Source organism: Argiope bruennichi, chromosome 7 (assembly GCF_947563725.1).
Source record: "Argiope bruennichi chromosome 7, qqArgBrue1.1, whole genome shotgun sequence".
In the NCBI taxonomy this organism is placed as follows: domain Eukaryota; kingdom Metazoa; phylum Arthropoda; class Arachnida; order Araneae; family Araneidae; genus Argiope; species Argiope bruennichi.
Genome location: NC_079157.1, coordinates 39,003,487 through 39,015,860, shown reverse-complemented (window position 1 = coordinate 39,015,860; position 12,374 = coordinate 39,003,487).

The window sequence follows — 12,374 nt, the reverse complement described above, 5'->3', positions numbered from 1 at the left end:
TTGTTCACACTCAGTGAAACATATAAGTAGATGTTGAATTTGAACTAGAACTGCTTGATATTGTTTCCAGATACATGAACACTGTAAACTGTAAACTTACTATAAAGATCTTGAAATAAAATAAATATGGTCTTTTACTACATTAAACACTTTAGAAGAAGATTAAAACACGGTTGGAACGATAAAATTGGAAGATGGATTTATTGAAAGAACATTCACATTTTTAAGAAAATTATCGATAAAGATTAAAGCATTTTATGGTTAAATTTAATACATTTTGAAATATATTGTTTATAAAATAATACAAATAATTTCTATTACAAGGAAAGTAGTTGATAAAATATTAATTCCACATGTAGATTTTTAAACTATAGGCTTTCATCAAAGTGTCTTTAGTAAAATGATTATTTATGTCACAATTTAAAAGTACTTTTGAGCTGATGAACGACATGTTACATCATGTTATTAAATGCATAATAATTTGTAGAAAGTCTGAATGTTCTGATATGATCCTACAATATATATATATATATATATATATATATATATATATATATATATATATATATATATATATATATATATATATATATATATATATATATATATATATATATATATATATATATATATATAGGTTTATTTCAAATGAATCATATTTTTTATATTATACAAATTTTTATATTATATATATTTATTTCAAAAGCTTTAATTTTTGTCCCAATTTCCTTTGACGACGAATCATCATTTTAATCAAAGCTCTAAAATTTCAAATCATATTTTTTTTTTATTTATGATAGGAATAAAAAAATATCTATCATGTTTAAATAAAATGCAGTTATTGATTTTAAGAAAATTAATAGCATACTGTGGGAAATGTAACATTTATTAAACCTTCCCCTTTTTATGTATTAATTGTTCATAATTTTCTCAATGTTTAATATGTCTATTATTATTGTTAAATATTTATTTATTAGTGAGCATAGTAAAACAGTACACTATATAAATTATAAATATATAAAATATATATCCTATATAAACACACCTTATAAATTACAAACAGAATTCTAATGCGGAAACAAGAATTTAAGATATACATTTACTAAAACAGAGCTCTCAAAATATTTTTGTGTGAAATCCAATTTTGAAGATTATCAACCCAATAAATTTGCAATTTTTGTTTTGATGACATACTTTTAATATTCGTTTATTTATATTCAATAATTTTAATTTTTGGTTTTAGAATTATTTGGTTTATTTATAAAAAATAGTGTTTTATCCCCTATTTTAATATTTCAATTATAAGTAAATATTTGAAATGTAGAAATTTTTCATAGAATGACGTTTAAAAATAATTTTTTTGTCGATGAGAATTGATAGAATTATTTTAATGATATTTAAAAACATAAATTGAATAACATTGCTTCAGTGCAAATAGTTTATACCAATTACATATAAATGGATAAAAAATTAGTATATTAACATGTAAAACGCATAATTTTTAATAAATCAACAATTACTCTCATCTTTGAATGCTAAATATCTGATTGGTTGAAATCGCCAGAACGATCCTTCAAAGGTTAGTGGAAAGCTATAATTAATTTCATTCGCGTTTTATACTCATTATAATCCCGCTTATTTAAAGAATTCATTATTTCTTCTGCATTCAATCATTTAATGGTGAAATCTATGATTTACGTACAAAGTTGTAGTAAACATTGAGATCAATATTTCGCACAAAATGCATTCCAAGAAAGTATTCCCTATGACAAGATTTCTCTGCAATGTATCCCACATATGGTAATAAGAAGGAGTTCAAATCATACTATAACTATTGAAAACATATTGAGATCGCTATTTACCACGTGATTAGAAATTTGAAAAATGAGAGACAATCGGAACATCATTACTAGTTATAAGACTCATGAGATTTACCAGGAAATTGGACGATATTGGAACTTCCTTCTAGAAATCTAGAAGCATCCATCCATAAGTCTAGAATCTCCATCTAGAAACATCTATTGTATACATAGAGTGAGTCTTGCATTCTACAAACTATTTGCATAAATGCTTCTCAAAAGACGATAGTATAGACGATGCATCTTAAGAGTATAAGACATATGGTTGTCAGTAATTTCTTCGATGTTATTTCAATGCTTTGAATTCAATAAACTGCTTTCAAAAATCAAATCAAACATTTCATTTTTTTAATTGAATCAAATCAAATGTTTATCAAAGATAAAACCTAGAACATGTATGTATATATCAAAGAGAGAGACATTATCCAACCGAATATGTACACTAAGATCACTGTAAAATAGTTGATGAATTTATTTCTGTGGACTAAAAGTACCGACATTCGATTATGAATAACAGGTGTCGCCCTCATCATCTGACCACTGCTCAAAATTATGATGTTCTTCACAAAGTAGCACTAGAGTTACTTTGAAGCGGTACGTTAATATAACTAAACTTGCTCGACTATGAATAATTGGTGATGTATAGAATCCTCAGATGATTGTACACATTCTAGATGATTTTTCTAGATGTACATTGCGCATTTGTACACATTCTAATACCAAGCTGTGAAAATATATGTTAAGATTTCAAAAACTGGCAAATGAATAATTTTTATAGAGATGTTTTTACTTTAATTCTCATACTAAAGGATTTTGTGGGAGGATATAGGTTTAATAATTATTTCTGCTATCTTATCAAAAAGAGAAAACAGAATGTTCCAAAATGAATTGTCAAGAACATTGACTCATGTTTAAATTTAAAAAAAAAAACTGCCTTCCGAACTGGTAGTTAGTGCTTGAAAACATCGGGAATTGTTGAAGATTCAAATTGTGATCTAGGTGACTTGATCAAACTAGATAAAGATCAAACTGTGTTCTGTGTAACTTGCTGAAGAGAACTAAATGTTGTTTCTATAAAATTTTTATTTTAATATATTGTCCAAAGTGTATATATAGAATATACACAGTTTTTAACTATATCTAAAACATTAGGCTCCATTTTAACCGGTTATGCAAATATCAGTTGAATTGCATTCTTTAAAGATTATATTAAAATAGGTATCTGCTTTCAATAAACATCAGAAATATTTTTAATTGAAATATAAATAGTTTTTGTTTCAGAAACAAATAGCATAAACGTGATGCTTTAAGAAAAGGAATAATATATTTGTTCCCTCAATTATTTAAACTGATAACCAAAACTTTTTCTTTTCTAAAGAATGGCAACGTATATTAAAGTGCTTTTAAAAAGAAGTATTTGAAATGTATAATTTCTACAGTTCTTTTTTTCAAACATTTTTATAAGAGTTACATACTATTATATTAAGATTAGGCTTTAATATAGCTTAAATGAGATTTCATTAAAATCAGTCTTTAAGTAAATAATAAGTATGCTTTAAGTATTTTTTTCATCGACATTTATAGAAAAAAGAAAAAAAAATGCATAAAATGGAAATAAAATTATTGTTATTCATTAAGTTTTCTTTATGTTTTGAACAATTAAAGAATTTTAAATTTATTCCAATAATTTTCATAAGGAAATTGTTTATTTAAAACTAATGATATACTCGTAAACAACTTCAATAACTTTTTTTCTTTAGAAGACACTGAAGATACTCATGATTTAAAAACTGACATGGCTGCCATTTTATTTTTCAAACAACATGAAGCATTTGTTAAATATTTTTACAGAGCTTTCTTGCATGTGAGTTAGTTAAAAAAAAACTTTCCCTCGTTTATCATCTTGGGGCACAAAAATGACAAGAAAATGGATGCGGAGCCTCGTGTTTTTGTGAAATGTCGTGATCCCTGAACGATGGTCGTCTCACGGAAATGAGACAATAAAGCAAAAATGATGTACAATGGAATTAGTTTAAAAAGTACATTGGAGTTAACTTATTCAAAAGATTTAGTTTTAATAAGTTAACTGCGACTTATTTATTTTATACGTATGATAATGTCTCACCATTACCATACTTATAAAATAAATTTTTAATGATTAAAAAACTGTGCGTCTGTAGGAATTAATCATCTAAATTGAAGGTCAGACGAAGAACATCTTTAAGACTCAGAGGAAGATTTATGATGCAGGAAAACAATTGTATAATGCCAAAACATTAATAAAACATTAATTAAATTATCTGAACTTTTTTTCAATATATTTTTTTCAAATATTTAAGTATATTCTTCTTTTATTCTATAAAAATAATTTATGTCACAGTTTTTAAAAAGACAGCAGATTTTCATATAATTTATTTTAAACACAAAATATAAGTATTTATAGATATTTATAAATAAATAATGAGTAAATGTATATTTAAAATACAATGTTTTAAATGAATTATATAAATACTATTTAGTTTTATTCTAATTCGTGAAGTATAAGTAAATCCAGAACTTCTTTTAAGTAAAGTAAATGTTAATTTAATTTGATTCATGATGTATAAATGCTGAGAAAATAATAACTTTAATTATTCCAAATTAATTTGAATAAGATTATTTAATTAAAGATAAAGAAACATAGAGATGATTATAAAATGAAATAATAATAATTCTATTTTTAAAATTTTAATACCGTTAAAAGTATTATATTTTGTTTAACAATAAATTGGGTAATTATTGAAGAAAAATGTTGGAATTTCTATTGAATTTTAACAAATTGAAAGTCTTATTATTGTTTTGAATAATAAAACTTTCATGAGCAGCCAAAATTCAAGGATATATCTATTAAATTTTAAGTGTAATTACATTTTCTAAAGTACTTATCCTAATTTTTATGTTAATACATTTTCCTAACTACATGTAATATATATTAATTGTGTTGCATTAACTTACTTTAATTACGGAATTTGCATTAACTTAATTACGGAACATTACATTGTGTTGCATTAACTTAATTACGGAAAAACTGAATTTCCGTATGAGTCAATCAGAAATAGAATGTTCCTTTTTTACAGGGTATTTTTAGAGAACAATTCCAAGGTGACAAGCTTTTAAGAGTTATTCGATTTGGAATCGCATAACAATGCTGGACTGGAAACGCTTACTAGACACGCTAGACGGAGCTGCATATTCATGGAATTCCTAAGAATTTCCTAAAGAAATCTTTATTTCAGTGTTTCATAACCAGATTCAATGATTATATTCAATCACCTCACAGATCATCACATTGAACGAAATGTTACCATTATTTATCCGCATATCAATGATATCAGTGTTGTAGTTTCCAAACCAAAATTTAGATCTTAAATGCATCGTTCACGTCAAGGTTATATGAGTCACATTCGCAAACAATTCAAAATTCACTAAACCGATCAATTCAAAATACACTCCTGCATGAAGAGACTCACTACATATTTTTTTTTTTCCATTAAAAAGTGTGAACTAGCAAATGAATGCCGAACCACTTATTTTATTTACCACTTAAAAAAATACTGAAACCTTCATGATTCTACCGATCGAAATAGGAATTTTCACATGCGAGAAATAAAAAAAAAACATTTTCCCCTTTACATTTAACTAGGCATTGATTCTAAATTTTGCTTCAGCTGCCATTAATATTACGTTATTTGTTACTATTTTGTTCTATATACGTTGACAGTTGTGAGGTCATTGGTTATAACATTGAATCATGCATGGAATGGCTGAAGTGAAAAGAATTCTTAGAAAATTCCTACATGTTTCTGAGTTGTCTAGGTAAAACCACCATTTCTTTTTTTCATTTTTATTTCATTATACATATTATACATTATACATATTAAAGATTATACATTATACATATTATACATTTATACAAATGTGTTTGTAAATTATAGGTAAAGTTTGGTTTTATTTCTACTAATAACAAAATAAAACGTGTGTCTGTGCACGCGTCTGTTATCATCATACGCACCGTACAGTTTCTCTTGGAGCTATTAAAATTGACACATACTTGTTTTAAAAAATGGAGCGCCGGCGTCCTGGCATAGGGGTAGCGCGTCTTCCCCGTGATCTGGGCGTCCCGGGTTCCAGTCCCGGTTTGGGCATGGTTGTTCTTCTGTTGTTCTATCTGTGAGATGTGTTAATGTGCCCTCCTGTAAAAAGGGGTTGTGCAAGCGAATGAGTGATGCGTGAGTGGCAAAGTCGTACTCTTGGCCCTAGTTGGCGGTGCTATAAAATATAAGAGACGTTCCCCCTCAGGCTTAAATCGCTGTCCTCGTAACAGCGGGCTTGTCAGTGGCAAGTGCCATAAGAAACAAACAAACAACAAAAAATGGAGCTGAAATGGAAAATTATATCAAATGGAATGGAAAAATTATATCAAAATAATCGAACTTTCCCTTTTCAGAGAACTGCTAAAATTATTTCTTAAAGACTCAGTTTGTATCATTAAAATACAAATTTTATTATTTTTTTAACTGTATAAATTCAATTGCAGTGCAAATTATTTCTGAAATTGATATTTTTTAAATATGAAATTTGTATAATTTCCAACAATTATTTTCATTGTTACAATGAAATTCAAATAATTTTCATTGACTCATCAAATATTAATTGCTTGGTCAGGTTAACACCTGGACAGATGTTGAAAGCTAATTAATAAAATTATATTTATTTTCTGTGCATTTTTTGTGACGAATAAGAAAAGGAAGAAATATGAAATTACAAAACAGATCATGCAACGATTGCATATTTAATAATATGAAGACTTGGAATTGGATTCCAATAATAACGTTCATGAGCAACATAGACAGAATAGGTGCAAGGCTATTAAAATAAAAAGGTTTTAATATCTACCATTATTGTATGTTATACTATACGTTAAGAATAAGAGATTTAATTGAAATTTAATTAAAGCAATATTTCCAGCTAACCAACAAGCCAAAATTAGATAACATATAAAAGTAGAATAAAATATTACTAAATATATTTCACTCTTATTATAAATATGTCAAAGAAGGGCTGTTTAATTTAATTCTTAAAGGTTAAAATCCAAACTACATATCATAATGCATTTTGATAACATATATAAAATGAAAACTTTCATCTACTTATTTATTCTTATATTTTAAGTAAAGTTCATATAAAAAAGCACTCTTTTATATTATAATTGGAAATAAAGACTATTAGTCAATGCGCATAACATTCATACGCAATGAAAAAAAACTGTGATGCGTTCCACAGTTTTTCACTATTTTATAAAATAAATAAACAAATCTTTTATTACTCATATTTTTGACACTCAAAGTCTTTTTTTACTGAAAGATACATAAACAAAAACATGTTATGAGCTTTATATTTAAGATTCATATCAAAAAGGGAGAGTATTTGCTAACTGAAATTAATTTTTTTACTTAATCTAAGAGCAGAAAATTATCATTTTTTCAATAAACTAATAGAAACACTTAGACTTAATTAAATATGGAAGGAAATAAATACAAGTATTTAATAATTTCAAAAATAATTTTGCATTACATTCAAAATATAATTATTTTCCTAAACTAATATTTTAAGTAAAAACACAATAATGCATGTTAGAAACCAAATTTCTAATTATTTATGCAAAAAGAAATTTTATATTTTTATAGAAATAGGCTTAAAAATAAAATTGAAAATTCCTTTTTTATTTATGTATTTTTAAAAAAGAATTCCACACTGATTTAAAATGCCATTTAAAGGCCCTAATAAGGAAATTGAGTTTATAATCTCATTTCACTATCTACTTATTTCGATTTTCGTAAAGAATATTGAGGAAGGTTTTTATCACTGCCACTGTTAGAAGCTTTTTTTGTTTGAGTATCTTTGCTTTGTTCATGTTTTTCGTAAAATTCACTCATTATTCTTCCATAAATAACTGTCAAACGATTTTTTTTCTAGAAAATGATTAATGATTTTGCTATTACAAAGACACGCTGTTTAAGCTACTGAATTTTTAGAAAGCTTCAAAAAGTTAATTTGCTTATCATAAAATGTTTAGTTTTTTATAACACTAAGGGGAGATTCAGATCGCTGTACTTAAACATTTGAAAAAAGGAAATCTTTTGTAAAATTCTAAATATTGTTCTTTGTGAAATTCTTACTTGATGCTTTTCTTAATTTTTTTATTTAACTATATCATCTATACTTATAATAAAGCTCAATGTGTGTGTGTGTGTGTGTGTGTGTTGGCGCTCTACAGGCCAGGTTATTTGACATACAGCTATCAAATTTGGTACATGTATACCTTAGAGGTCGGGAATGTGCACCTGGGGTCCCTTTTTTTGAAATTTTAATTAGAATTTTAATTATTAATTAAAAACTAACTTTCCCGCCAAAAAAATCTTCCATTTTCCCCATCGCCAACTTTTCCGCCAAAAAAATCTTCCATTTTCGCCACCGCCAAATCAGTAAGGCTTTCGTTGTTGTTTTTTTCTCCCAACAGTAATAAGGCTAGGGTTAACTTTTTTCGGCGGATTATTTCAAACGATTCTGTTTATATTCTTAATGTTTGATGCATTTAAAATTAAACATTGTTAATGAATCGATCCTTCAGATTCATTCTGAAGTACTTTTGAATTAAAATAAAACAGAATAAAGGAAATTAAAAATTTCTAATCCGCATAGCGTTACCCCAACTGGCGTAGAAAAAAAATCACGTATTTGCGTTACGTAACTGGCGTTGAAAATTCACGCATGCGCTTTGTGTTCTGAATTCCGCATTGTGTTGACGAATAATTATCAACGGATGCGGACTGGATTTAAATTCTTTTTAGGTTCGTTGCATGCTTTTGTAATTAAAATGTATTTATGTTAGTTATATATTTTTTCTATATGCTTATAGTTTTAAGTGCATCGTTTATTTAAGTAGTTTTTTTAAAACCTGTTTTAAACCGTCTATTTTAAACGATTCGTTTCATTTTCTTAGTGTTTAATGCATTTAAAAGTAAACATTGTTAATGAATCGATCTGCTCATGATGAATCTAAGAAAATTTTGTTGACAAATTCTTGAGATAATACGTAAATTGAAAAAGATATTCTTTAGTGCCCATAAAGTTTAAACGCTGAGTGACTCTATTATCAGTAATCAGATTATAAAAAAATTCTTTGTTTCAGTAAAAAATATTATTATACTAATTGCAGATTAATTCTCTCCACTTTAATTTAAAGCATAAATTCTACGGGTGCTAACAGAAAATGAGAGAGATACATATTACGTTATGACTGAAGGCCTTTATAATATTATGAGTGAATTATATGACTATCAAAATTTGAAGTTTTAAAATATTTTGATAAAGAAGCTATTAAAGTAGGAATTGCATGAAATATTTAAATATAAAAATTTTAACGAACATTAAGATTGGCGAACCGGCTGGTCGATAAATTCTTGAGATATTACATAAATTAAGATATTTTTTAGTTCCCATAAGGTTTAAATGCTCAATGACTCTGTTTTCGTTAATCATGTTATTAAAAAAATTAACATTTATTGACGAACACGAACACATTGATATTCACCGTTACTCTGATTAGATGTTATAAAATCTGAATAGATAAACATAAACGAGTAAACAGCTGTGCGCCGGTTTCTATGGCAACAGAGCTGGAAAGGGAAAAGAAGTTTCTAACACAGAACATCTGCTTTACACAATTTTATAGAATAACTTTTCCCCTTTTTCGTTTCATTTTTTTAAAAAATTACTTATTTAATAAGAACACCTGCTTTACCCAATTTTTTAGAATAGTTTTTTTTCCCTCTTCGCTTGCTTTAAAAAAACATCTATACTTATATATAAAGTTCAATGTGTGTGTGTGTGTGTTGGCGCTCCACAGAAAAGACCATTTGACCTACAGCTACCAAATTTGGTACATGTATCTTAGAGGTCGGGAATGTGCACCTGGGGTCCCTTTTTTTGAATTTTTAATTAGAATTTTAATTATTAATTAAAAGCTAACTTTCGCGACAAAAAATTATTCATTTTCCCTACCACCAAATGAGTAAGAGTTCAGTTTTTTTCCCCAACAGTAATGAGGCTAGGCTTAAGATTTTTCGGCTGATTATTTCAAAGGATTCTGTTTATTTTCGTAATGTTTGATGCATTTAAAATTAAACATTGTTAATGAATCGATATTTCAGATTAATTCTGAAATACTTTTGAATTAAAATAAAACAGAATAAAGGAAATAAAAATTTCTAATCTGCATAGCGTTACCTCAACTGGCTTAGAAAACTCACGCATTTGCGTTACCGTAACTAGCGTTGTAAATTCACGCGTGCGCATTGTGTTCTGATTGTTGACATGACAATCAATATCAACGGACGATTTAAATTATTTTTAGATTAATTGCATGCTTTTGTAATTAAAGTGTATTTATGGTAGTTATATATATTTTTGTGTATGCTTATAGTTTTAAGACCATCGTCTTTTAAGTAGTGTTTTTTAACCTGTTTTCAACGGATTATTTTAAACGATTCGTTTTATTATTTTTTTTAGTGTTTGATGCATTTAAAATTAAACATTGTTAATGAATCAATCTGGTCATGATGAATCTGAGAAAATTTTGTTGACAAATTTTTGAAATATTACATAAATTAAGAAAGATATTCTTTAGTGCCCATAAAGTTTAAACACTCAGTGACTGTTTTCAATAATCATATTACAAAAAAAAAATATTTTGTTACAGTAAAAAGTATTATTATATTAATTGCAGATTAATCCTTTCCACTTTAATTTAAAGTATGAATTCTATGGGAGCCAACAGAAAATGAGAGAGATACATATTACGTTATGACTGAAGGCCTTTATAATATTATGAGTGAATTATATGACTATCAAAATTTGAAGTTTTAAAATATTTTGATGAAGAAGCTATTAAAGTAGGAACTGCATAAAATATTTAATTATGAAAATTTTAACGAACATTAAGATTGGCGAACCGGCTGGTCGCCAAAGGCGGCTAGTTTATAATAAATACGAATACAAATTAGTCATCTATACTTATATAAACCTCAATTGTGTGTGTGTGTGTGTGTGTGTGTGGTGTGTGTGTGTGTGTGTGTGTGTGTGTGTGTGTGTGTGTGTGTGTGTGTGTGTGTGTGTGTGTGTGTTGGCGCTCTACAGGCCAGATCGTTTGACCTTCAGCTACCAAATTTGGCACATGCATACCTTGGAGGTCGGGAATGTGCACCTGGAGTCCCTTTTTTTGAATTTTTAATTAGAATTTTAATTATTAATTAAAAACTAACTTTCTCGCCAAAAAATCTTTTCATTTCTCCGCCGTCAAATAAGGCTTCATTTTTTTTTCCCACGCTAACAAGGATAGACTTAAAATATTTTCGGCCGATTATTTCAAACGATTCTGTTTATTTTCTTAGTGCTTGATGCATTTAAAATTAAACATTTTTAATTAACAGATCTTTCAGATTCATTCTGAAGTACTTTTGAATTAAAATAAAACAGAATAAAGGAAATTAAAAATTTCTAATCTGCGTAGTGTTACCCCAACTGGCTTAGAAAATTCACGCATTTGCGTTAACATAATTGGCGTTGAAAATTCACGCATGTGCCTTGTGTTCTGATTGTTGACAACAAATTTCAACGGATGTGGACTTGATTTAAATTATTTTTAGGTTAGTTACATGCTTTTGTAATGAAATTGTATTTGTGTTAGTCATATATTTTTTGTATATGCTTATAGTTTTAAGTACATCGTTTTTTAAGTAGTTTTTTTTACCTGTTTTCGACCGATTATTTTAAACGATTCTGTTTATTTTCGTAGTGTTTGATGCATTTAAAACTAAACATTGTTAATTAATCGATCTGATAATTTTCTATCTGTGAAAATTTCGTTGACAAATTCTTGAGATATTGCATAAATTAAGAAATATATTCTTTAGTGCCCATAAGGTTTAAATGCTCAATGACTCTGTTTTCAGTTACCATATTATTAAAAAAATGCTTTGTGTCAGTAAAAAAATATTAATTGAAGATTAATAATTTCTACTTTAATTTAAAGCATAAATTCTGCGGGAGCTAACAGAAAATTAGAGAGATACATATTACGTTATGACTGAGGCCTTTATAATATTATGAGTGAATTATATGACTATCAAAATTTGAAGTTTCAAACTATTTTAATGAAGAAGCCATTCAAGTAGGAATTACATAAAATATTTAATTATTAAAATTTTAAAGATTGGTGAACCGGCTGGTCGCCAAAGGCGGCTAGTATATACATAAATCCAAAGTATAAGTATATACATAAAAACCGTAACATAATATTAGTATAAATTTAGTTATTTATATTTGACTAGAATGAATTTATATTGTGATATGTTTATAAATATAAAGTAAAAAGACAGAGAGATTAAAATATGTCGCAATCAGTTTTAAGATTTA